At 39.2% G+C, this 26,992-nt stretch overlaps 1 long non-coding RNA gene across 1 annotated transcript in view; it reads left to right on the top strand.

The window, feature by feature from the left end:
• LOC144584465 (uncharacterized) overlaps positions 1-11,261 on the top strand; it is a 75,900-nt gene extending 64,639 nt beyond the window's left edge. Inside the window, exon 2 of the long non-coding RNA XR_013538728.1 lies at positions 6,311-11,261. This is a non-coding gene — a long non-coding RNA (uncharacterized LOC144584465). The remainder of the gene's footprint in view (positions 1-6,310) is intronic.
• The last annotated feature ends 15,731 nt before the right edge of the window (positions 11,262-26,992 follow it).

Below are 26,992 nucleotides of genomic sequence, written 5' to 3'. Positions count from 1 at the left end.
ATCTTGTAGCAGTTTAAGTTTTATTCTTGGCTTCTTAGGTTTCCAGAGAAAATTTGATGTTAATCTGTCCAAGTCCTTGAAATATTTAAAATTCAGTAGTATTGGGAGATTTTGAAATAGGAATAGGAGTTTGGGTAAGATCATCATTTTTATTGTTGATATTCTTCCCATAAATGAGAGTTGTAGTTTGCTCCAATCCCCCAGATTTTTCTGAATTTCTTTCTGTATTGCTAAGTACTTCTCTTCCATTAAATTGCTTGGTTTTTTGGTAATAACCACCCCTAAATATTTAATTTTTTTCAATACCTCAAATTTGGAGTTCCATGCTAATTTTTTGACGTCTTCCTTCTTTATGGTTTTTGTCATAAATTTTTGGTTTTTGATAGTTTACTTCAAATCCGGCCACCTGTCCAAAATCTTCTATGACTTCTAATAACCCTTCAAGATTTTCCAAAGTATTTTTAGTATTATCGCTAAATCGTCTGCATACACTTGTAGCTTAAATTCTTCTCCTCTAATCTTGAGTCCTTTGATTGCTTCGTTGTCCTTGATCTGTTTGTTAAGAAATTTCAATAGTAAAATAAATAATAGTGGGATAGTGAGTATATATACATTTTTATTATTTTCTCATCAGTATATATCCACAGTTTATCCACCTGAACTTCACCCTCAAAGAAACCTATGATTTTATCTTTTTTATATCTTGATTCTAGTTTCAACATTGACCACCAATCAGCGGTCACACCCAATTCCTCTAGCTCTTGCTTATCCTTAATATTCTGTTCTTTATTAAGCAGTTCTTTATATGTGCTTAACACTCCTTTCTGATTCAGCACTTTCAACGTGAATGTCTCTATAGGTGCTACGCATAATGGAATTTTCTCATAGGTTTGTGCTTGGAAAATCTGTTTTAAAGTTAAAATAGGTTTTAAAAAACACATTTTGCCAGGTAACTCTAAAAAGTGTGGCAGTCCAAACAAAACATTCTAATGTAAAAACTGGAAATCAGATAAGCACAAATTTGGTACATTGGGAGAAGACTGGCTGCTTGTGCTCTTGTGTCATATTTGAGGCCATTTGGGCAAAGAGTTTTTCAGTTATGCTTTTTAAAAACCTAACACAATTTTTACCCTGTGCAAAAGCAAATGACCCTGGGTGTGCTTTTATTTATTTCACACAAATTAACCCATTCTTGGCTCTAACACACCTTTAGCAACTAGTACTTTTGAAGCCAGAATAATGCTGTGTTTACCAGCTTGTTCTTATAAATTCACCAAGATTCTAAATAGTTTGAACTTTTGACCACCAGTTTGAAGGAAAGCATTAACTCCTTCCCAGCTGAACATTTTAAACTACTTATGGTGAAAATATGTAAAAAGATATTATAAAAAGAGAATAATATCCAGCAGCTCACTCATTTAATTGGTGAAATTCCTGGGTTCTTCCAAAATCGTGCCACTCAGTGGGCCATACTCTGGCACACCACCTGCCCCTGAAATAAATTTCATAGCCCAAGGAACCTGCAGCATCTGAATGCACCTGGAAATCAGCTCCAAGGTGAACTTCCTCTCTCCAAAATGATACACCATTAAAACTTTCCAGGAACCGCGACCATACCTCCAAATTCTCCTTCATCTTAGCCAAAAGGCGCCGTTGATGATGTGGTTTTGAGAGGCCTTTCATGCACAAAGCCGCCTAAGGAGTGTCCATTCTAATTCTTGCAATTCCATTTCTGAAAACACTTTATTCATGATGATAAACCTTCTCTCATCTATTTATTATTCTTCAGTTATGTTACTGCCTAGGTGTTCCTTTCCCAAATTTCCATTATTCTTTTTTGAAAACCATGGACTATTGGGGTTGCCTCATAATAGCATTTCATAATTTCTTGATTTTCAGTGGGAGTCCATGTTTTGTGTTTACATTGTTTTGGTAGCTTGGCAGCAGCCTGCCCGGTTTCCTCAACAGGGTCTGCTGAGCACTGTGTCCCATTTGTCAACAGATGTGCAAGGGCCATAGCATCTAACATGGTCCTTGTTGACCCAGGCAATGACTGATCTAGCATGGATTCCTGTTTATTTCCTGTCATCATAATTGATGGTTGGTGGATGCAGTTGGTCTGGCTTCTCTGCTGAGAGTGAGTTGTCATCAGAACACTCTGCACATGCTTAGCTAAATCCAGGCCTATTAAAGATGGGGCAGGAATTTGACCAGATATGGCTATTTTCCAAACTCCTGACCATCCCTTATATCTTATGGGAATTTTTGCCATGGGCAACACCACAATTTCAGATCCAATCCCTTTAATAAAAATATTTTCATGGTCCAATGTATTTTCCTTAGGGACTATATCCAGGTGGCATAATGTAACTTGTGAGCATGAATCTTTCAGTGCTAGATAGTATCATCAACATAAATCACATCTCCTGAGCTGCGTAGAAGATTCTGGTTACATTTTATCAAAAAGCATTGGATGACCCTAGCCACAGGAGGCTCTCGGCTCTCGGGCTTGTGTTGCTATGGTAACAGCTTCAACTGCTTCTTTAGAAAACAAACTTAACCCAAAAGAAGCAAGCTGAAAACATCCAGTGGATGTCAGAGTACCAGATAGCCTTCAATCATCTGAAGAGGGTGCTGACTTCAAGACCTGTCCTTATTGCACCAGACTTTGACCATGAGTTCATCATCTGCACAGATGTGTCGAACGTGAGACTGGGTGCCAAGTAGACAACAGCGGGAGTCTACATCTAGTAACATACATCAGCAAGAAACTCTAACCTGGTGAGAAACATTTATCTACCATTGAGAAAGAGTGTCTAGCTATTATATGGATGCTGCAAAAGCTGAAGCCATACATTTGGGGGAGAAGATTTGTCCTGTGCACCGACCACTCTCCATTTTTATGGCTAAGGACTATTCAAGCCAACAGCAGCAAACTGATGATCTGGGCACTGATTCTACAAGAGTTTGACTTTGAAATCCGCAGCATAAAAGGGACCCAGAATGTGGTTGCTTAAGCCTTGTCTCAAAGGCCAAATGACTAGAGAAAATTCTTTGTTTTCATCTGAGTTCAGTATTAATTGTTCTGTTTGTTTAATAATTGTGTTACATGCTTAAAGTGCAAAAGTTGCTTGGATATTAATAAACTAAGGCATGTATAGTGATGGTAAAAATAACAGTAAGTATCCTTAGTACTGTAAAAGTAATGTAATGTAATCCTTATTAATGTAAGTAAAGTATCCTTAGTAATGTAAGTAATGTAAGAGGTTAATATTTGCATTCTTCCATGCATTTTCATTTGTTTATGAGGACAAACCATTAAGTTTCACCTTCTATCACAAACTTATTAAGGGGCGAGGAATGTGGCATCTGCCCAAGTCATGAATATTAATGTGCTATCTGCATGAACCAATGAGAATGCTGGAGGGGCGGGGTCAAGAGATATAAGAGCCTCTGCAGCAGGAGGAGGAGAGTGAGATTGAGAGTTTTAGATTGGAGTATTGGTGGTTTTGGAGTCTGGGTGAAGAGAGAGGGGGTGGGCGGTTGAGAGTGGATGAAGAAGATTGGGTTTATTATTATTATTATTAACATTTTATTAGTTTTTCAGTATCTACACTCAGTTCGTGCTTGTTAAACATTGTGTTACTTGGGTTGCTTATAATTATTAGTTTTTGCATCTTGGTGTCTTAGTTGTCCCTTCAAAATCTTTACATTTTTTAAACATTGAATCAATCATGTATATATTTTAGTGTACAATATTGGCTACTATCATAATATTGCTCTCATAGTATACAATGTTCTCAAAATCCCCTAATAAAATAGCTAATACAGGCAATTCTGGTTTCAAATCTATATAATTTTGAGGCAATTTAACCGACCAACTTTATATTTTATACCAATAATAACTGTATAGGTTCCTAACACATAATAAATGTTATCTAAAGCATTTTATGTAGATTTAAACAATAATTGTTTGTCGGCATCCTCCTTAAAATGTGGTGTCCAGAACTGGATATAGTACTCAAGATGTAAGGTAAAGGTTCCCCTTGACATTTAGTCCAGTCGTGTCCAAATCTAGGGGGCGGTGCTCATCACCGTTTCCAATCTACAGTGCCAACATTTGTCCGTAGACAGTTTCCATGGTCACATGGCCAGCGCAACTAGACACAGAACACAACTAGACAGACCGCAACTAGACACAGAACACCGTTACCTTCCCACCGTGGTGGTATCTATTTATCTACTTGCATTTTTACATGCTTTCAAACTGCTAGGTTGACAGGAGCTGAGACAATCCATGGGAGCTCACTACAGCATGTGGATTCGATCTTACGACTGCTGGTCTTCCTACCTTGCAGCACAGAGGCTTCTGCCTAACCAATGCTGAATAGAGGGGAACGAGTACCCCGCACAATTTGGAGACCATACTTCCCTTAATGCATCCGAAAATAGCATTTGCGTCGTCTTCTTCTTCCTTTTTTTTTTTTTGCATCTACATTGCACTGTTGCCTCATATTCAGCTTTTGATCTACAGCAACTCCAAGGACCTTCTCACTCATAATATTACTGAGCAAAATATCCCCCATCTTGTAACTGTATGTTTCTTTTCCCTAGGTGTAGAACTTTGTACTTATCCTTGTTAAATTTCATTGTGTTGTTTTTCAGTCCACTACTCAAGCCTATCAAGATCATTTTGTATTTTGTTCTTGTACTCAAAGGCATTAGCTTTTCCAACCAATTTTATGTCATCTGCCAAATTGATAATTATTCCCTCCACTCCCCCATACAAGTTACCTTGGAAGTATCTTGATGATGCAAAACTACAGTACTAGTTCAAAAATAAAACTTTTCCCTCCCTAGAATGACAGACTATAGAATAATTTTTATCCTTTACTGAAGTTTGATATGGTAACATAATAGTGCTTACAAAGAAAATATTGTAACATGCTACAATATGAGCAGTGCAAAATTGAGGACCCCCCCCCCAAGTTCCTAAATTAGCCAGAAACCAATCCAGTATTTTGAGAGTCATCACCAAAACTATCCCTACCATAAATATGTAACGCTTTCAGCATCTGACATTTATCTTATATCCTTTCACATAGCTGAGGTTATTTACTGTTACCAAAGAAATAATGTAGGATCTGCGTCACATGAAACCACGTAATTATCATTGCTTGCAGAATATTGCCATGCACTTTTCTAGTGAAATACCATTTTATTCTCACACTATGAAATTAGGATTTTTTTTGCATAGCTCAGAAGTTACTTAGAACTATTCACTCTCCTATTGATAGGAATTCTGGAATAACACTATTTTGGAACTAGAAATTCTGAAATTCTGTCATCTCCTTAAATTTGTTATTTTGATTCCTTATGAAAGAGAATAATGTCATCTCTCAAATACCCAAGGATATGTAAGTTTCTGTTGTTTTAAATACCAGAAAAAAATATTTCAAGTAGTCATTTTCTAAGGGCTACTTGATACAATCAAAGCTGGTGCAGTATTTTCTCCATCAGTAATCTCTAACACACCCTTCTAGAGAACCTAAGTAAATGACTTTTTGAATACATAGCTAATATCACCAACCTCTTTATTACTTTTCTACTTACTCTGATATAAGAACAGAAACCAGAAACTTATTCTCATGGTGAAGAAAGCGTTAAACCTGTTGTTTAAGACACAAGCTAGATCAGGGCCCTGAACCTGCTATTTTTATCGCAATAAAAAAGATGAGTCATTTGTTTCAGAATGGAAATAACACAACATAAAATGGTGCACAGCTACATCTTCAAACTATCATCTATTTATGCCTTAAAACTCACTTTTTAGTTCCATGCTGGGAGAAATCACAGATCAGTGGTAAGGATGTAAATTCTCACTTATCTCATCATCACAAGTGAGGACAAGAAGCTGCAAGATGATTCTCCTCATGCAAAGCATTTTCTGGCACTCCTAACAAGGGCAAAAAAAATGAGAGCAAGAAGTTTCTTGCCAGGCAAACTGAGTAAAATTAAATTTAATAACACATATTGTAATCAATACTTTAATACAAATAATGCAACTTTCACAAAAAGACAATGATTGCTGCTTTTTTGCATGGCCTTCTTAGGCGTAATAGAAAAGTTGTTTGTGTTTCTTTGTGTCATTATGTGCTTGCTATGTGCATTGCACACTGTTTTGTGCAGTTTATGCAAATTAACTTACACAACGTTGTCATGGCTGAGATGATGAGAGTTTAAAGCATGTATGAAGACAGTTTGTGTAGTTGTTAAGAAATGTAAAATGGATCCAATGCTTTTCCTTTAGGCCAGTACAAGCCAATATAAGATAAGAAGACCAGACACTTATGGCGGAGAAGAGAATAGATGGAGGCAAACAACACCTGTTTCTCACGAGAAGAGAAGGAGGGCATTACTTCTACCACCTTACACCGTGATTGGATGACAGTGTGGGAGACGAAGAAGACAGGAGGAGTCTAGAAGATAGAAAAATGAACTTTTGCCATGTGCACTGTTCCTTCTTGTTCCTATTTTTTCCTTTGTTGGAACCAGAGATTTTGCTAGGTCTTTTTTCCTGCTGCTCTGTGCCAGGGAAAAGACTTGGGGAGATGTAGAGAGTTGAAAAAAGAGGAGGAGGGGGGCTTTATGCTTTTTACCTTCCCTAAGGAAGCTTTTAGAGATTTGTAGAGCTTTTGTAACCAAAAGGGAATTAGTTGCCTTAACTGTAATTGTAACAAGCTTTGGAAATGTATTATTGTTATGCTTTTGCATTAAACTGACTTTATTCTGTAAATCTATATTTTTTCAATAAAAGAGATCAATTATAAAATCTTTTGGTCTCTTGAACAGTAAAGCCTGTTGCAGCAATTCCCAGAGGGAGAGGCAAGGCCACAGTACATTACTGAGTCCTACCTAATTGAGCTTAGTAGATTTTAGGACTACAAAGCTCATGTGCAACTTCTTGCTGAACTTAAGCATAAGCAAGTATCTTTTTAGGGCAGACTTGTAAAAAGGGGTTTCTTGTACATCGTGGCTGAGGTCATCAGGACTCAACCCAGCTGATTAAGGGGTACTCAGGCTCCCAATTACTCTCTGTCCACCAACCAGGTTCTCCTTAACAGGAAGCTGGGTCGTGACTAGGAAAAACAAGACTTCTTCTCTTGCTCTTTCCTGGAACTGAGCAAACATTTCTTGAAAATTATTCACTGAAGTGTCTCAGCAAGCTGAGAAAGTTTAAATCAATAAAGAAGAAGAATTTAGTGAGTACCCTTCAGACTCTTACTCAGTGGTAAAGAAAACACTGAGCATGCAAACAGGTCACATTCAAGACCTGACGTATCTCATTCAGGTAGTAGGAGATAGAGCATACTTCTTTTGGAGCCCCTGGAGAGCCATTGATACTTCCACAATAGTAGGGTTAAATTGATGAATGTTCTGAAGTGGTATGCAGCACTATCCTCATCATTCAGACATAAGTAGTCCTAAATAGATACCTAATGCTTGTCTCTTTTCTGTTTCACCATGTATAGACATAGGCACTAAGGTCTGTGTTGCCTGGAAAACCCTAAAGAACAACTCTTGAAAAGTACTGATGTTTAGCCCTGGGCAACATATACTCCCAAACTCAAAGATTGACAGCGTTTGAGGAAAGATAATAAAAAGTGTAGGTGATGTTTCTCAGCAGCGAAATGAATTTCAGTATTTGTAAGCTGGTGAGTTTTGGCAGGCCGAGTAAGTGAAAGGGAAAAAACTACAATAGCAATTATTCAAGGGGGGAAAACAGGGCAGAAATAAACTTTTTTTTCTGTGGAAAGAAATATGTTTCTGTGATGAAAGCTTCATCAGAGAGTGTTTGTGTTGGAAGGCAATGAATACTTATGGCACTTGTAGAAAATAACAGTAAAAGGAAAATGAGAAAATCATAAGATAAAATTTCTGTAGTCATTGCTATGCTACTTTTTAATGTTGAGCTCTAATTCTTATCTTTTTCCTCCCCACGGAGTGTAACTTGTGATGTATTTTTTTTTTAAAAAAGTAGGATAAGAATAACATGTGAGAGCGGAGGGTTAACGAGGCTGGAGTCTCTGACTCCAAAGGGGGGAGGGCTTAGTTTAGAAGAAGGATTTCTTTTTCTCTTCTCTGTTTTTGTTTTTGTATGTTGATGTTTTAGTTGAATTAAAATAAAATATTATTTTTTAAAAAAGAATAACGTGAAAATGAGTGGCCATTTTCTTCCCATCTTTTCCCCATCTTTCTTCTCATAACAAGACCTTGTTATGCAATTCAGTTTATTATCTTCAGAGAAATACAGCAGAGGAAATGAACAAGTAGGGCCCACACACCTGTCTGGCAATGTGTTGCTGCCTAAAAATGACACTTGAGCTGCCTTCCTTTTGCAGTTGACACCATTGTTTAGGGCAGGGGTGAGAAAATCCAAAGGCTACTTCAGGTATTTTGTCTAGAGCTTCTTGGTCCAAAGGGCCAACAGGAAACACAACAAGCTCAATGGGAGAACATGTGTTGTATATTCAGATTGTGGCAGATACAATATAAGACTTTTGCATTTCCAGGTAAGGCTAGAGAAACTCTTGCTTGAAACTGCAGAGCTATTGTCAGACAATGAAAATACTGGCAAGATAGACCTCTAGTCTGGGTCTGGATAAAGCAGATTCCTCTGTCTTTTTATCATTATATTGTTCATCTCATGAATTTCTCCATAGGTTTATTTTCCATTTGGTGGAAATGATGCTCAGCTGTATGGTCATTTTATTGATCAAACTTAATAGCTGCTATATAGTCTATGGAAACCATTGATTGAAGAACTGTTCATTAAATGCCCTCCTTCTCCTATATCACAAAGAAAAGCCACAAGGTGAGCAACACCCCTTTTTTCATAACAAACCTAGACAACTTAACAGCCCAAATTTCCGAAGAGTAAAAAGTAACTTTAAAAAAGAGGAACATTTTTTTAAAACCTCAAGCAAAACCCCCACCAAAAACAAGACTCACAATTCATCTTTAGAAAGTGGTGTTTAATCCAGGTCAGCTACCATAAATGTAATTGCTACATTTTGGCTTTCTTGTGACCAATGAGAAACTGTCTATTAAATGCTCATTATTCACTACAAAAGTAGTTACAAAAGGACCCAGATACAAGCAAAAGCAGGGATGAACATGTATGCATTCTACAAAGGAGGAAGGTTATTCCTTTACAGTTTGGTCTTTCCTTCAGCTTTTAAGTTTTCTTAAGTATAAAGCTAAATGGGTATTTTTTCAGATACAACCAAATCAATCGATGGTTTTGCCAAAGTACTGTTCTTCCATACCTGAAGTAGCCTTTGGAAGCCTGGTGTGAAGAGCAAATGCTTGCACTGAGGAGAATCCTTAATGGCTTAGCAAAAAAGACTTCGTTTTGGAGCTCTTGTCCTTCAACAACTAGCTCTTCAGGTTTGGGTTTTTATACCTGTGTACCTGGGTGTACCTCCCATTGGTTCAATAGGATACACTTCTGTGTAGACTTTGTGGCATAACTCTGTTTTAAGTATAAGAGCTTTAAATGTTTTACTTAAATAATATTTATGAGAAATGGTCTTCTTATGCTTTTATTCCACTCAGTATCAGCAATCCAGAGTTCTCACAACTCTGCTCTGCCTCTTCCATCCATCTTGTGGCTGGATAACCTGTAACTGTATTCACACATTTGATTTCTTTCAGAGCTCTATACATTTGATAGAAGTTCTGAAATTTTCTTCTTTTTAAGTGAGATCAAAGCCTGCTTTTCCCATGATGGAAAGGAATGAAGTCTGAAAAAGCTAAGCCCCTCAGCTATCCCTCCAGCAATATGATCTTTTCTTGAATAAGATCAATCCTCCTCCAGAATGAACTACCTTTCTCCTACCAAACTAAGCGGGTAGTCCAATCAACAAAAAACCCTATGACATTATATTCTTTTATTTATAAAGCAGCAGTGAATACTATAGAATTATAGAATAATGAAGAGGCCAAATCAAAGCAGATTGGACAAACAGTTGTCTAATTTTATCTTTAATGCCTCCAGCACTGTAATACTCACCACCTTCCAAGGTAATTGGTTCCATTGTTGAACTGCTCTAACAGTTAAGAAGTTTTTTTTCTGATCTTCAGCTTAAATCTTCCTGTAGCTTGAGCCTATTGTTGCATGCCCTGCACTCTAGGATGTCTGAGAACAGATCCTGCCCCTCCTCTGTATGACTCCCTTTCAAGTATTTGAAAAGTGTTTTCATATCTTCCTTCAGTCTTATTTTTTCAAGGCTAAACATGCCCAGTTCTTTCAGTCTTTCCTCACAGGACTTGGTTTCTAGTGTGATAAGCTTGGTTATGAAAGTTCATAAAATAATTTACTGATGGGATTTGTAATCACAAAGTTAACCAAAATGAATTCATCTGGTTTCTGTGTGTGAGTTGAGAGTGGAAACTTCCAAAGTTGATTCCTAGCTGTACATCTGTACTGTCCAGCGTGGTCTTATCACGGAACATAGCAACCTGGCTAGTACAGAGTGAGGAAGACTAAACAACTTTCCCTGAGCCTCATGGGAACAAGAAAGGAGGAGATTTTACCACGAGGGAGATGGAAGATGGATGCCAACATACAGGACTCGGCATGGACTATCTAATCCAAAGGACAGTAAGCCTGAGTTTTTCCTATTGAGAAAGTTTACTTTGAATTTTCCAGAAGCCTGATGGAATGTTGTTTTGATGATGGACATTAGGACTTGTAGTTTGTTTTAAGATGTAGTTTTTCCTGAAGCTGGAGGGGAGGTCCGCCCCCCTTTTCTTTTTGTTAGCTAGATGTTTTATTATTTTCGTTTGTTTCAGAAGAATTCTATCTCCTGTCAATAGGGATGAAATTGTAAATTGTAAATATGCTTTGCTATGCTTTGCTTAAACTGTTTTCTCTCAGAATTATATTTTTCTAATAAAAATGAATATGCCTAACCTCTGTAAGTTAGCTTCTTGAATAGACACAAGCTGTATAACAATTGGCTTATCTAAATTGATGCATTTTACAAGGCCACGTAACTTAACGCTACCAATTTGGGTCCAACTGATTTATGAGTGCCAGAAGGATGGAATTCCCTGGTACTCACATGTGTGGCTTGGTTCTCAATGAAATCAGTCAGATTTGGTGCCAGAGTAAATTTTAGCTACCCTAAGGCAAAACTTATGGACCCAGTTTGCCTGGTAAAGGAGCGATTTACTTTGTAACCTCTCTGCCCATGGCTGAGCAATTTCTTAGGAAATTGACTTTGCTGGCATCTAGTACTGTGATTATCCTTGTTATCTCACCTTCTAACTCCAAAAATCCCTTTATGCATGAACACAAGAGCCTTTCCAGTTCTTAAGGAACTTCTTTTAAAAACTGTTTATTGTATGATTTTTCTATAGTCCTTATGTTTTTCATTTTGAAATACGTCATTGTAGGTGAGTAGGTAAATGGGAAATGGTCTAGAGGGCCTGTATTGTGTTTTGGGCTCAAGAGATAGATTGGGGATTCTGTTGGTGTACCACCCACCCTGCTGCTTACCAACAGTCTCCCTACCTGAGCTGACGGAGGTGATCTCGGATCTGGTGGTGAGGACCCCCAGACTTTTGGTACTGGGAGACCTCAACCTCCATCCCGAGGCCACTTTATCAGGGGCAGCTCAGGACTTCATGGCTGCCATGACAACCATGGGGCTGTCTCAACTTGTCATCAGCCCGACTCATGAGAAAGGCCATACACTTGACCTAGTATTCTCAACGGGACGGAGGGATGGTGGTCCGGATGTGGTGGATTTATCTTTGACCCTGTTGTCATGGTCGGACCATTTCCTGGTAAAGTTTAGACTCTCTGCCACTACTACCCTCTGCAGGGGTGGGGGATCATTTTAAATTATCCACACCCAGAGACCTATGTATCCTGAAGGATTCCTGAATGCTCTAGGGGAGTTTCCAGCTGATATGGTCGGCACTCCTATCTAAGCCCAGGTCGCCTTGTGGTACAAGGAGATGGCCGGGTGGTTGACACGATCACACCTGGGCACCCTCTCACTGCCCGCAGAGCCTATATGGCTCCATGGTACACAGAGGAGCTTCTGGCTATGAAATGATTGGAGAGACGGCTTGAACACAGATGGAGGATATATCGCTGCAACTTTGATCAAACACAGCTTAGAGCCCATTATCGGGCCTACTCTGTGGCAATACAGCTAGCAAAATGCCAGTATTTCTCCAGTCTTATTGCTTCCTCAGCGTGTCGTCCAGAAGAGCTATTTCGAGTGGTCCAGGATCTTCTTCAACCTAATGGTTTGGTGGAGGTCCTGGACTGCTCAGTGGCTCGCTGTAACGAATTTGTTACACACTTTGAGGGAAAAATTGCTCAGATTCGCAAAGAGTTGGACTCCACTGTTGATGCAGAGCCTATGGTTGTGTCTCGTGCTCCGGACTTATGTCATAATTTATTGGATGAATTCCAGTTGTTACGACCTGAGGATGTGGACAGGGTGCTTGGATTGGTACGTGCCACAACTACACAACTCGACCCTTGCCCATCATGGCTAATAAAGAAACCTGCCAGGGGAGCTTGCACCTGGATCCTGGAGGTCATCAACTCCTCATTAAGAGAGGGAGGGGTCCCTGCCTCATTAAAGGAGGCAGTGATTCGCCCACTCCTAAAAACTAATCTGGACCCAGGTCTAGTGATCAACTATCGACCAATAGCAAACCTCCCTTTTCTGGGCAAGGTGTTGGAACGTGTGGTGGCTGAGCAGCTCCAGACTCTCCTGGATGAAACGGATTATCTAGATTCATTTCAATCGGGTTTCAGGCTGGGTTATGGGATGGAAACTGCCTTGGTTGCTCTGTTTGACAACCTTTGCCAGGAGAAAGACAGGGGCAATGCATCCCTGTTGATTCTCCTCGACCTCTCAGCGGCTTTCGACACCATCAACCATGGTGTCCTTCTGGACAGATTGGCTGTGATGGGAATGGGGGGCACTGTTTTACAGTGGTTCCACTCCTACCTGGCTGATCGAGTCCAGAAGGTGGTGCTGGGGACAGTAGCTCTGATCCATGACGGTTGCATCATGGGGTTCCTCAGGGCTCTATACTGTCCCCCATGCTATTCAATATCTATATAAAACTGCTGGGGGAGATTGTTAGGAGGTTTGGGCTGAGGAGTCAGCAATATGCTGATGACACCCAGCTCTACCTCTCATTCTCTGCCAATCCAGGTGTGGCAGTCACCGTTCTGAACTTGTGCCTGGACTCGATAATGGTCTGGATGAGGGTCAATAAACTGAGGCTCAATCCAGATAAGTCAGAAGTGCTGCTGTTAGGTGCCCTGCCAGATAGGTTAAAGGGCCATTTCCCTGCCTTAGATGGGATTATACTCCCCCTAAAGGAGAGGGTCCGCAGCTTGGGGGTGCTCCTTAATCCCGGTCTGACCTTGGAAGCCCAGGTGGACTCGGTGTCTAGGGGTGCCTTCTTACAGCTGTGGAGAATATGTGAACTTTGCCCTTACCTGGATGAGCGGAGCCTGGCAACAGTCACTCATGCACTGGTAACAACCAGATTGGACTACTGCAATGAGCTATGCATGGGGTAGCCTTTGAAGACAGTCCGGCGACTGCAACTGCACAGAACTGGGCTGCGCGGCTGGTAAGTGGTGCCGCCACATACACTCATATCACGCCAGTTCTGAAAAATTTACACTGGCTGCTAGTTGCTGCTTGTGCCCAATTCAAAGTGCTTACTTTGACATATAAAGCCCTAAACGGCTTAGGACCTGGTTATCTAAAAGACCACCTTCTTCCATATGAGCCTGCCCATCCTCTAAGATCAGACCAGGAGGCCCTTCTGAAGGTGCCATCCCTGAAAGAGGTGAGGGGGATGACATGCCAAAATAGGGCCTTCTCAGCTGTTGCTCCCCAACTTTGGAATGCCCTCCCTATAGAGATCCACCTGGCTCCATCACTTTTGGCTTTTCGGTGCCAGGCAAAGACCTTTCTGTTTAACCAGAATTTTAATTAAACAGTATTCTCTTGCTGGCCACATGAGGAGCAGGACTTATTAATATTAATGTTTTAAGAATTGTTTTAATAGAGGATATTTTATATTGTCTTTTTAATGTTTTTAATGTTTTTAAGTTTTAATGTTGTATGCCGCCCAGAAGCCACTGGTAATGGTCCGGCAAAAAAATAGTGTAAATAAATAAGTAAATAGGTCTTTTTTTGCTGGTTATACTCGTTCTATGAGACAGAGAAAAAACAGAAACAATTGACGGACATTGAGTCTATATCTATATTCTCTTGTGCTCCTGCAAAGACCCAGTATATTGTTTCACTTTTTATTGGCCACTCTCAAATCTAGATTCAGAGAGGAAACGTATGGCCTTTGTTCTGAATAATGTAGTCCACAGCTTTACCTCTAAGAAGCTCAAATATCTACGCAAACAAGCACGTGAGTGCCATTTAACCTTTAATCATAGCCTAAGACTCCCTAAAGAAGAGCTCGCTCTGTCCCAAAATACAGTCATGAGCCAAGCTATCATCTCCATTCACTCTAATGGCCAAACTAAGAACTCATGATCATCCCCACTCTTCAATGATAGTTGATGCTCCATCAGCAAGGTCCTTCATGGGTAAAATGTCAATCTCTCTCACTGCACTCTCAAGGAAAACATTAAAATGTGGTAGACTTTGGTTTTGCCTGCTCACTCTTTAGGTACCTTGCTATGTTCACCAGATTACTGTTATTCAACTTTCTTGATACCTGTACTGAGAATAAAGGTTTCAGTTAGGCAAATTCACAACTACCATGACTTTGTACAGAACAACCAAAGAAGGGACACCATTAGCCAATTTGGGTGGATTAAAATATTTTATCTCAGTTCCTTCAGAATGAAGTCATGCTGCACTGAGGGAGGGAAGGTGGAGAGCACTGGAGTCTGGTAATTCTTACTTGGTAAGGACAATATCCTCCTTGTTTTAGCCCACAGTTTATAAGAGTCAGCCAATAGAGATGGGATTTTTTTTCTGAACTAAAAATACCATATAATAAAGATGGGCATGAACCAGAAAAATGGCATTTTAATGTGGTTCATGGCTTATGGCTACTCATGAACCACAAACCATGAACTTTGGCCTAAATCGGAGGACTCTGAGGCTCAACTAGGCAAAGCTCCAACCAAATGTGCTGCTCAGAAAGAAAGCTCCTAGCTAGCATCCAGGCAGGAACTCAAAACTGTCTAATTTAGGCTTTTCTCCCAGGTGCACAACATGGTGCAGTGTTGTGCACAACATGGTACAGGTGCACAACATGGTACAGTAGTGCCTCGCAAGACGATGTTAATTCATTCCGCAAAAATCGCTGTCTTACGAAAACATCATCTTGCGAAATGAAAAAGCCCATTGAAATGCACTGAAACTGGTTCAATGTGTTCCAATGGGCTGAAAACTCACCGTCCAGCGAAGATCCTCCATAGGGGCGGCCATTTTTGCTGCCTGTAAAGCGGGGAATCCATCCTGAAAACACAGCGGGGAGCCATTTTGCACAGCAGGCTGCCATTTTAGAACTACCGACCAGCTGTTTCTAAATCGTTTAGCGAAAAATCGGTTCCTGAAGCAGGGAACCGATCATCGTTAAGCGAATTTTCCCCATAGGAACATTGTTTTGCAATCGCAAAAGCGATCGCAAAAACTTCATTGTAAAGTGGATTCGTAATGAGGCAATCGTTACGCGAGGCACCACTGTATTTGCAAGAAGCCTGTAAGGTAGAGTGAATTCCCTGAATGGAGAATAATGGTACTTGTAGTTCAGAAAATAAAAGCAACAACATACATTCCTACTAGCTAAAGTGTGGAACCCTATCCCCAAAACAGACTCAAATACCTTGGGTAGTTCTTTTAGTATTTGGGGTGAAACCTACAACTAGAGATGAGCATGAATCCAGATTGTCAGACTGTGCTGAACTGTCATACCTGCACCACAGCTGCCCCCCTGCCTTTGAGTGAGCAGCTTCAGGAGGAGGTGGAGAAGGGAAGTCCGTACTCCTGCCTCAACTGGTGAAATGACTGAAGAGAAGGAGCAAGGTGTGCACTGGCTGGTGAGCAGAGGGATTTGGATGGGGAAGTGGCACATGGGACTGTGTAGTACCTGTGGTGCCAGTATGAGAATCCAGCTTGAACAGATGATCCAGATTCATGGTTGCTGTGGGTTTTTTGAGTTCTTTGGTCGTGAAAGCCTTCAAGAATACATTGATCCAGATTCATGCCCATCTCAACCTACAATACCCTATATCTCCTGCAAAATCAGAGTAACAAGACTTCACTGCCAGGTTGTCAGACCAAAGGATGGAAGACACATGACCAGAAAAGCCAGTGTTCCCATGCAGCTGTGTCAAAATGTAATCTGCTGCTGCTTCTCTCTGGTCTGAGGGCAGGGAGGAGAAAATGTAGCCCCAGTGTATGGTACAGGAACAGCATTTTGCTCATCAAAACAACATCTTAAGATCCATTAATTTTATAGACTTGGGTAGGCTTATGTTTGAAGAAAACTACATATAGTATGAACAGGTCCTAGAGTTATTATAAATGATGTTGTTGCCACAAAAGGGAAGAGAGAGATAATTCTAAGGATGCATGCTTTTTAATAGCTTGTTCCTATTTACCCAACATGAAAAGTAAACACATATTATAATTATATTTGCAAGCATACTTCCCATTTGTAAGTGTGTAACATTATGAATAAATGCTGAGCACTGTATTTATAAGAAGTTAAAAAATATTCTCATGCACACACATGTAAAGTATATTAATGAAACAAATAGGGGTTTGCATAATTGAGAGCTATCTCCCCTTTCCTGGTACTTCTATCACCCAGTTGCATTCTCAACCATTGAATTTATCTTTTTCAGCACAATGATTTGACATGTTCTGCTGGCAGTACACCATAACCACAAGATTCTTTTTACAGAGACATTTCTATTTTACTTATGTCAGTCCCAGAGGAGGCCAAACTGGCCCCATCTTTGCTGTCCTTCTGTAACCAGGAAAGACATTTCTCTTCAGGCAGGTTTTCTCTCAGTGACTTCCTACCTGAGTCACTGGCTACACAGCTGGCTATGTGAGTGATTTTTAGATGTATTGTTATGCATTACTGATCTGGCTGTATCTTCAGTACCACTAGTGTTTACCATCTCTCAGAGTGTTATTTGTTTTTTTCCCTTTTTTTTAGTATTTGCATGCTTATTGTTCTCAGTTTTAAATATTGTCTTTCAAGGATGTAAGCCACCTTGGATCCTTTTAAAGGAGAAAGGCGGGGTAATCATCATCATCATCCCCTCCATGGGCACAGGCCTTGTTGAGGTGGAGGGGCTTGCAGGCTTCAGTGAGGTTGAGAGCTATGCTGAAGGGTCTCCCAAGCCAAGAGTCTCACCTGAGGAGCCAGACTAACTGTATCCACCAACTATCAATTACAGTATGATGAGAGGAAATAAACAGAAATCCAAAGCAGATCAGTTGCCACTTGGGTCAACAAGTACCGTGTCAGATGTGATAGACTCAGGGCATCTGGTGACAAATAGGCTACGCAGCTAAGGAGACCCTGTTGAGGGATCAGGACAGGCTGCTGCAAAGTTACTGGAACAATGTAAATACAAAACTTGGACTTTTGCCGAAAATTGAAAAATTATGAAATGTTATTAATAGGCAAACCTAACAGCAGTAGAAATATACAAGCATCCTTCAAAATCACAATTTTGACAGGTGCCACACCCCCTTAAGGCGAGACATTCGGTCAAGGCTCGACCCTGGCCCCTTCAGCTGGAAGGGGGTGGGTTGAGGGTGACGTCAGGGGGTTGTGGAGGTCCCGTGGACCTATAGGAGGTTTATCTAGAGTTGGGGGACCCCCATGACCCTAGGGAGGCTTGATGATTGGCTCCCGAAGGGTAGGGCAGGCCTGTGTCCTTGTAGACCAACAGGCGCCTTTGTAGGTTCTGTGTAGAACAGGGTGGTGGTCCTAAGGGCATGCCTGGGCAAGCCTTAGACCACCTGGCTCAGAAAGTCCCTGAGGAGTGGTTCCTGAAGGGTAGGGCAGGCTTGTATCCTTGTAGACCAATAGGAACCATTGGCGTAGAAAAGGGGGTGGTCCTAAGGGCAGGCCTGGGCCTGCCCTGAGGCCTCCTGGACATGCCCTGAGGTCCCCTGTCTCAGAAAGCCCCACAGCGCCGGTTTCAGGACCCTTCTGCGAGCGCTTGCTGATAGTTGCAGAGCCCGGACAGTTTGGAGCCGATGGCCGACAAGCAAAACCTGCAACAAGTTCAAGAGTACAGAAAATAAAAACCCCACATTTTGTATTAAAACTATTTTGAGACCTGTCCAGAGTAAAACATTTCCCACATTTTATACTCATGGTCTTTTCCTAGAACCTGTGTGTGTGTGTGTGTTTAATTTTCTTTTTATTATATAAAATCCATCGATATTAATATAACACCGTGACATCTGGGTGCAGTTAATAATAATCTATACAACATCCTTCTAACCATTGATAGAATAAGACCCCTGTTTGATAATATTTTGTATCTTCTTTTCCTTTGATTTTCAGTGTTAGTCTATCCATTTCGGGGCAGTCCAATATCTTTTTAATTATTTCTTGACCTGTAGGTGTTTCTTCATTTTACCAGTACTGTGCCTATATAACCCTCGCAGCAGTTGAAACAGGCAGTAATAAATATACATTTTGTTTATCAACAATTTCTGGTATTATATCTAACAGAAAGAGCTCTGGCCTAAAATCTACATGTTTGGATTATTTTAACAAGCCGTGTGTGCATTTTGTTCCATGTGTGTGTGTGTGTGTGTGTGTGTGTGTGTGTGTGTGTGTGTGTGTGTGTGTGTGTGTGTGTGTGTGTGTGTGTGTGTGTGTGTGTGTGTGTGTGTGTGTGTGTGTGTGTGTGTGTGTGCATTAAAACCCCATTTTTATTATATAAAATCCATCTATGTTGATTTAACATCATGACACCTGGGTGCAGATAATAATCATCTATACAACATCCTTCTAACCATTGATAGAACAAGGCGCATGTTTGATAATATTTTGTATCTTCTTTTCCTTTGATTTTCAGTGTTAGTCTATCCATTTCGGCGCTGTCCAATATGTTTTTAGTTACTGTAATTTCTTGATGACGACGGCCGCCAAGGAAAATCTGCAATAAGTTGAAGAGTACAAAAAGTAGAAACTCACCTTTTAGTAAAACTGTTTTAAGACTATCCAAAGTAAAACATTTTCCACATAAAAGAAGCAAAATAGTCAGCACGCGTAAAGCCTATACATTTTTGAAAAAAGCTTGCAACTTAAAGACAATATGTAACTATACAAAACATCAGGAGGCCCCTACAGGCCAATGGGAAGCGATTAGAGGGGTGGGGTGGGGTGTTTGTTTAGAAAAGGGGTGTGCTGTAGATCATGTCTTGGCAAGCCCACAGCAGTTGCTGAAATGCCACGGCAGTGTTTTCTGGGCCATTCTGCATAGCCTGCAGCTCTTTGCAGAGATCCATGCGTCTTGGAGGATGGCTGACAAAGAAAACCTGCAATAAGTTGAAGAGTACAAAAAATAAAAAAACCCATTTTAGTAAAAGTAATTTAAGACTATTCAAAATAATTTTCCACACCTTTTTACAACCAAGGAAGATACCTAGAATATCTGTGCGCTTGTTAAAATCCCCTTTTGATTTTCCAAGAAGTATTCTAATTAATATAAATAATAGTCACAAGTAACTAAAATATCAGCGGTTATTTTATGTTGGAGTTATTTCAGCCTCATATGATGCCTTTAGTAGACATGATTGGGAGATACCTTTCTGGGGGGTGAGGTGACTATCAGTAACCAAATGTTCCTGGCCTGTCTCTATGTCAAAGGGGGCGGATCTCTTTGTTTAAGTGACTTTCCCCTTTTTTTAGTCAGTGTTGAAATTGGAAATAGTCATTATCAAGAATATAATGCACCATAGCAACTAGCAACCTTGGATTGAAAAGGAGAGTCCATTTTAAAAAAATGCTTAATATAGTTATGCCAAGTTTGTTCTTGAAAAAATATTGTCCTGGCTTCCTGGTCTATGCTCCACCTTTCCTAATTAACATCCCCACTAAAAATTAAAATATGTAAGAGGGTTTCTGTAGCTTATATTCTATTCCCAAGGTGCTGTTATGGCAAATCTCTGCTTTCATTTTTTTAAAGGTAAATTTCTACTGGCAGTGACCAAATGTTCCTGCCCTGTCTCTATGTCAAAGAGGGCATCTCTTTGTTTAAGTGCCTTTACCCCTCTTTTTAGACAGTGTTGAAATTGGAAATAGTCTGTTGAGGCCCTGTTGTTCAAAGCAGTCTTGTTTTTTTAGTTTTTTTGTTAGCTGTTCAACTGTGAGTAAATGAGATCTTTTTATTTTGTCTCAGCGGGGGTCAGCTGGTGAGCAAAAGAGGTGTACTAACCTGGGAACTTGAAGCTATTTGTTTTGTTAACTCTTACAATTCTCCTGGGCAGCAGGAGTAGTTTAACCAAACGCATTGAAGATAGGGGATGTTTCTCAATGGCTTTAAGACCTGTCCTAAGTAAAATATGTTCAATATTTTTTTAATCATGGTCTTTTCCTAGAATTCTCTCTCTCTCTCTCTCTCTCTCTCTCTCTCTCTCTCTCTCTCTCTCTGTTTAAGTGACTACCCCTTTTTTTGTCAGTGTTGAAAATTGGAAATAGTCTGTTGAGGCCCTGTTGTTCAAAGCAGTGTTGTTTTTAGTTTTCTGTTAGCTGTTTAACTGTAAGTAAATGAAATCTTTTTTATTTTGTCTCAGCGGGGGTCAACTGGTGAGCAAAAGAGGTGTACTAACCTGGGAATTTGAAGCTAATTCACTTTTTTCAAATCCTGTACTTCTCCTGAGCAGATAGAGTAATTTAGCCAAAAATTAGTAAATACTGTATTGCGACCTAACTGTACCAAGAAATGCCCCCCACCAATCCAGAAACCTAGTGTGCAGTTAAAGAATTTAGGATGTAGCCCTCAGTATTGAAAATGGAAATAGTCTGTTGAGGACCTGTTGTTCAAAGCAGGCATGTTTTTAGTTTTCTGTTTGCTGTTCAACTGTAAGTAAATGAAATCTTTTTTTTTTGTCTCCTACTAATGTCTCAGTGTGAGTTACTGCAGTGTGGGTTATTGAGACTGTAAACAGCGCCTGATGAACAAAAAGGGTGGACTAATCTGGACAACTTGAAACTAATTCACTTTTGTCAACTCTTACATTTCTCCTGTGCAGCAGCAGTAATTTAACCAAAAACATTGAAGATAGGGGATGTTTCTCATTGGCTTTAAAACCTGTCCAAAGTAAAACATTTCCCACATTTTTATACTCATGGTCTTTTCCTAGAATCTCTCTGTGTGTTAAAACCCCATTTTAATTGTCTAAGAACCATCCCCTAGATTTTTAAGCAACATTGCTTTTAGAGTTTTAAAGTTGTACAGTGGTACCTCGCTGAACGATTGCTTCGTACAATGAAAAATTCACTTAACGATGGCTTTTTCGGAGCGATCTTGCACTTCACTTAAAGATTTTCCCTATGGGCGATTTTCGCTTAACGATTTCGGGACCATGCTTCGCTTAAGGATGACAGTTTTAGGTCCCCTTGTTTCGCTTAACTTTTTTTTACAGCCCTGTTTTTGCTATTTTGTTTGTTTGTTTGTTTGTTTGTTTGTTTGTTTGTTTGTTTGTTTGTTTGTTTGTTTGTTTATTCATTCATTCATTCATTCATTCATTCATTCATTCATTCATTCATTCAATTTTTACCCCGCCACTCTAGACAATGTCTACTCGGGGCAGCTTACATCAGTTAAAACAAGTTAAAAAACATATAAAATGCATTTATACTAATTAGTTCTAAACAAAAGGTTTCCAAGATGGTGGTATACAAAAAAAAATATAGAGAAGGAGAAAGAGAAAATATTCTAAAATGTTTTTAAAATGTTAAAAATATTTTTATTTTCAGGTATAAAGAGGCTCACTAATAATCCCAAGCCAGCAGCCTGATGCTCTGTGTCCCTATTTCTAGCCATTTTGAATGGCACTTGTATTATTTAACAGTTTTCTACCACTATCAAAAGAGATTTTTTGTAGTTCTGTTAGGGACATGCTCTAACTTTAGCAGCGAGTCTTCTTTTATCTTTTTAATTTTTCTTTTGTTTTTGTCAATATAATAAATAACACACAAAGTTCCACCGTTAAAAGTAACATTCTGTACAGTATTCTGACCACCATCACCCCTTTTGTGAAGGCTGGCCACTTGTAGCCAGTGAGACTTGCACAACCCCCTAAACCCACTTTTGAGGTACCTTCATTCCAGGGAGGAAATTGTTTTCTAATAGTTTGCTAAAAGCATGGAGGGAAGGTCTGTTTAACTAAGCAAGAAAGAAAGCAAACCTTAATTCCTTGATTAATTAGATACCAATGTATATATTAAATGTAAATTTTTATATAATTGTTATATGCCCTCAAGTTGCTTCTGAAATGTGGCAACCCTAATAATGTGAGATATGTTCAAGGGATGTTTCTCATTGCTGTCACCCTCCCAGGGAATTTCTATGGCTGAGTTTAAACCCAGGTTTCTGGTGTTCTGACATAACACTGTCTCCATATACCAGCTCTCTAATTTTACACAACATGGAAGCATAGAATCATGAAATTGGAAGGGGCCTATAAGGCCATCGAGACCAACCCCCGTGCGTAGAATCTGTACACGAGGGGTAACCAAGACCCAATAACCAGAGATGAGTGCAAAAGACATATTTTGAATGCCTCCATAAATCAAGTCACATCTGATTTACGGTGACCCTTATATGGTTCTCAAAAGCCTGTGCCATATTTAAAAATGACTGCTAGTACCAACACCCAGTGATTTTTCCATGGTAGATTAGGGATTTCTGCCAATGAAATGGAACAATTTCAATGAAAACAAAGTCTGCATCAGCTGGCACTTACAGTCTCAATAACCCAGGCTGAGACATTAGTAGGAGACAAAATAAAAAGATTACTGACATTCTGCGCTGAATCCTTGCAATAAATAATTGCTTTAACTTATTATAAATGTATATATTTATTTGATTTATACCCCGCCCATCTGGTCTAAAGGACCACTCTTTTGTATACTGTGGATGATTTATTTTTGTATTTTGCAGAATGATCCACAGAGTTTGACCGTTGGATAAGGTGATGCTGTGTAGAAATTATAGAAATATTACTTGGTAAAATCTTCGAGCACCCATCAGGGGGGAAATACAGTGGTGCCTCGCTTAACGATTTTAATTGGTTCAAAAAAAATCGCTATGTGAAAACATTGTTAAGCGAAACACCATTTCCCATAGAGATGCATTGAAAACCGGATAATCCATTCCAATCGGAACGGATTACCATCCTTAAGCGAAAATCCCCATAGGAAAAAACGTTAAGCGAAACCCATTGAAATGCATTGAAGCCTATTTCAATGGGGGGGGGGAATTCACAAAAAATTCAAAAAGACTCAGAACAAAGCCAAATTAAGTTAACGAAGGTTTTATTAGGTGCACTAACGATTCCAAGCATTTTAATATAAGCTACAGAAACCCTCTTACATATTTTAATTTTTAGTGGGGATGTTAATTAGGAAAGGTGAAGCATAGACCAGGAAGCCAGGACAATATTTTTTCAAGAACAAACTTGCCATAACTATATTAAGCATATTAACACATAAACTATATTAACACTGAAAATCAAAGGAAAAGAAGATACAAAATATTATCAAACAGGGGTCTTGTTCTATCAATGGTTAGAAGGATGTTGTATAGATGATTATTAACTGCACCCAGGTGTCACGGTGTTAAATTAACATCGATGGATTTTATATAATAAAAAGAAAATTAAACACACACACACACACACAGGTTCTAGGAAAAGACCATGAGTATAAAATGTGGGAAATGTTTTACTCTGGACAGGTCTCAAAATAGTTTTAATACAAAATGTGGGGTTTTTATTTTCTGTACTCTTGAACTTGTTGCAGGTTTTGCTTGTCGGCCATCGGCTCCAAACTGTCCGGGCTCTGCAACTATCAGCAAGCGCTCGCAGAAGGGTCCTGAAACCGGCACTGTGGGGCTTTCTGAGACAGGGGACCTCAGGGCATGTCCAGGAGGCCTCAGGGCACCCCATAAAAAGTGAAGGCAGACTCTCCAATGGCTCCTATTGGTCTACAAGGGTACAGACCTGCCCTACCCTTCAGGAACCACTCCTCAGGGACCTTCTGAGCCAGGTGGTCTAAGGCTTGCCCAGGCATGCCCTTAGGACCACCACCCTGTTCTACGCAGAACCTACAAAGGCGCCTATTGGTCTACAAGGACACAGGCCTGCCTTACCCTTTGGGAGCCAATCCTCAAGCCTCCCTAGGGTCACGGGGGTCCCCCAACTCTAGATAAACCTCCTATAGGTCCACGGGACCTCCACAACCCCCTGATATCACCCTCAGTAGTGACATAACTGAACAACAATTAATGGACCAGGTGGCAAAATCAACACAGGACAATGACCATAAAAGAAAAGACAAATGTTTAAGCTGCAAATCTCCTTGATGGGAAGAATCTACACTGCTATTTCTATTTCAAAATTTAACAATTTTACTAAATTATAAATACTTTAAAGATCTGGACAGCCTGACATCAACATTTGTATGGAAGGCCAAGAAACTAAGAATAAAACTTAGAATATTGCAAGATTTAAAAGAAAGAGGGGGTTCAGGACTACCGAATTGGCTATTATATTATAAGGCATGTGCTATGGTCTGGATAAAAGAATGGATAAAATTAGAAAACATTATGGATAACATTAGAACATTGAGGTTGGAGGGTCATGATCTAAAAATGGGTTGGCATGCATATGTGTGGTATAGGAAATATAAAGAACAATCACATTTTGCAGAACATATTCTGAGGAAGGTGTTATGCTTAGTATGGCAAAAATTCCAAATACAAACCTACAAGAAAATTCCAATAGAATTCCAATTGGTATCTCCAATAGAAGCATTTACCATGAAAGTATTGTATCAGAAGTTAGGGTTACTCACATATAAAGATTTATTAACTAAAGATCAGAATATAAAAGACAAATGAGATCTAGAGAAACTGGGCCTGGCTATAGATTGATGGTCAATGCTGAAACTAAAATCGAGATATAAAAAGATACAGTTATGGGCTTTTTGGAGGGGAAAGTCCAGGTGGATGAATTATGGATTTATACTAATGAGAAAATAATCAAAAAAGTATACATATTTATTGGAATATGACTTGAAGGATGAAAGGGTAAAGGAAATGATGGTAAAATGGGCACAAAATGTTGACTACAATATTGATATTGATGAATGGACAAAGATGTGGAAAGAAAATCATAAAATGATTAAGCCAGTGAATCTTAGAGAAAATACCCTTAAAATGTTTTATACATGCCATTTTACCCCTGTAAAACTGGCAAAAATGTCAGAAGGTAACAGCAATGTTTGTTGGAAATGTAAAAAAAATCCAGGGACTTACTATCATATGTGGTGGTCATGCAAAAAAGCCAAAATAAATGGATACAGATTTGGGAATTGGCAAAATAAATTGTTGAACAAAAATTAAATTTTAAACCTGAAATGTTAGTATTGAATATAATGTCAGAAATTATTGATAAGAAAATAAAATATAGTCTACTGCATATATTCACAGCAGCTAGGTTACTCTGGACCTAAAAATGGAAGAATGAAGATGAGCAATGGATGAGCTTTTAGAGAAGCTATTGGACTTGGCAGAACTAGACATGCTCTCAGAGGCACTACGGGATCAACCAAGAGACTTTGTAAAGCAAAGTTGGAAGCTGATACATAATTGGGCCCAGAAAAAGATAGGAGCTTAGGGGGAAACTTAGTATTTAGCGTACTCAGTGCCCACCAGAACCCTCTTGAAGACATTCGAGGTCCAGACGACATTGAAATCTTCTGATCCATAGCGGAAGAAAGCATGGTTACCTAGTAGTTTTTCTTTTTGTCTTTTTTTGTTGTGTTCTGTTAACGATATGCCAGATTCTTAATGTTTGTGAGTTTGTATATAATAATAATAATAATAATAATAATAATAATAATAATAATAATAATAATAATAATAATAATAATGATAATGATAATAATAATAATAATAATAATAATAATAATAATAATAATAATAATAATAATAATAATAATAATAATAATAATAATAATAATAATAATAATAATAATAATAATAATAGAAAAATGGAGGGTAGAGGTAGATACAATAGTGGAAGAAAACATATCAGTAGAGGGACAACTTATCCAGAAATTATGAGTTGACAGAATGGCAAACATCACTGAGGGGAAAATAGCAACCCATATTAGCCAGAAGACAGAAAGACAAAGGTTCCCCAATTTGTGCCAATTACAAAGAAAACCAGTAAATGATCTACTGAATGATGCAAATGTCATCAGAACAATCCCAACCAACACACTAAAGGAAACAAACCAGCTCATGTATATATAGCACAGCTACCATAGTAACCATGGAACTTGGTTATAAGCTGCAAAAAACCCCGAAAACCCATGGCACTCCAAAATGGAAAATACAGCTGGAAAGAAAAGTAAACAAATTACGTGCAGACGTTAGCAAAGAAAATTGAAAGACATGATGGACACTTGAAATAATATAGAGAAAACACACAATTTTGAAATAACCAACGATTATTCTATACGTCACTAGGAGAAAATGAAGAGAAAAGATGATGCTCTAAAATTTTGCAAAGAAATGTGGGAAAGCCCAACCAGACATAACAAAAATGCTTCATGGATTAAAGACAATTGTAAAGAAACTCAAGATGAGCTGCGCAGATTTTGGCTAAAGCATTTAACAAGTCTCCATCTA

Source organism: Pogona vitticeps, chromosome 11 (assembly GCF_051106095.1).
Source record: "Pogona vitticeps strain Pit_001003342236 chromosome 11, PviZW2.1, whole genome shotgun sequence".
NCBI classification, from domain to species: Eukaryota; Metazoa; Chordata; class Lepidosauria; order Squamata; family Agamidae; genus Pogona; species Pogona vitticeps.
This window is presented reverse-complemented; position numbering and strand designations above follow the sequence as displayed.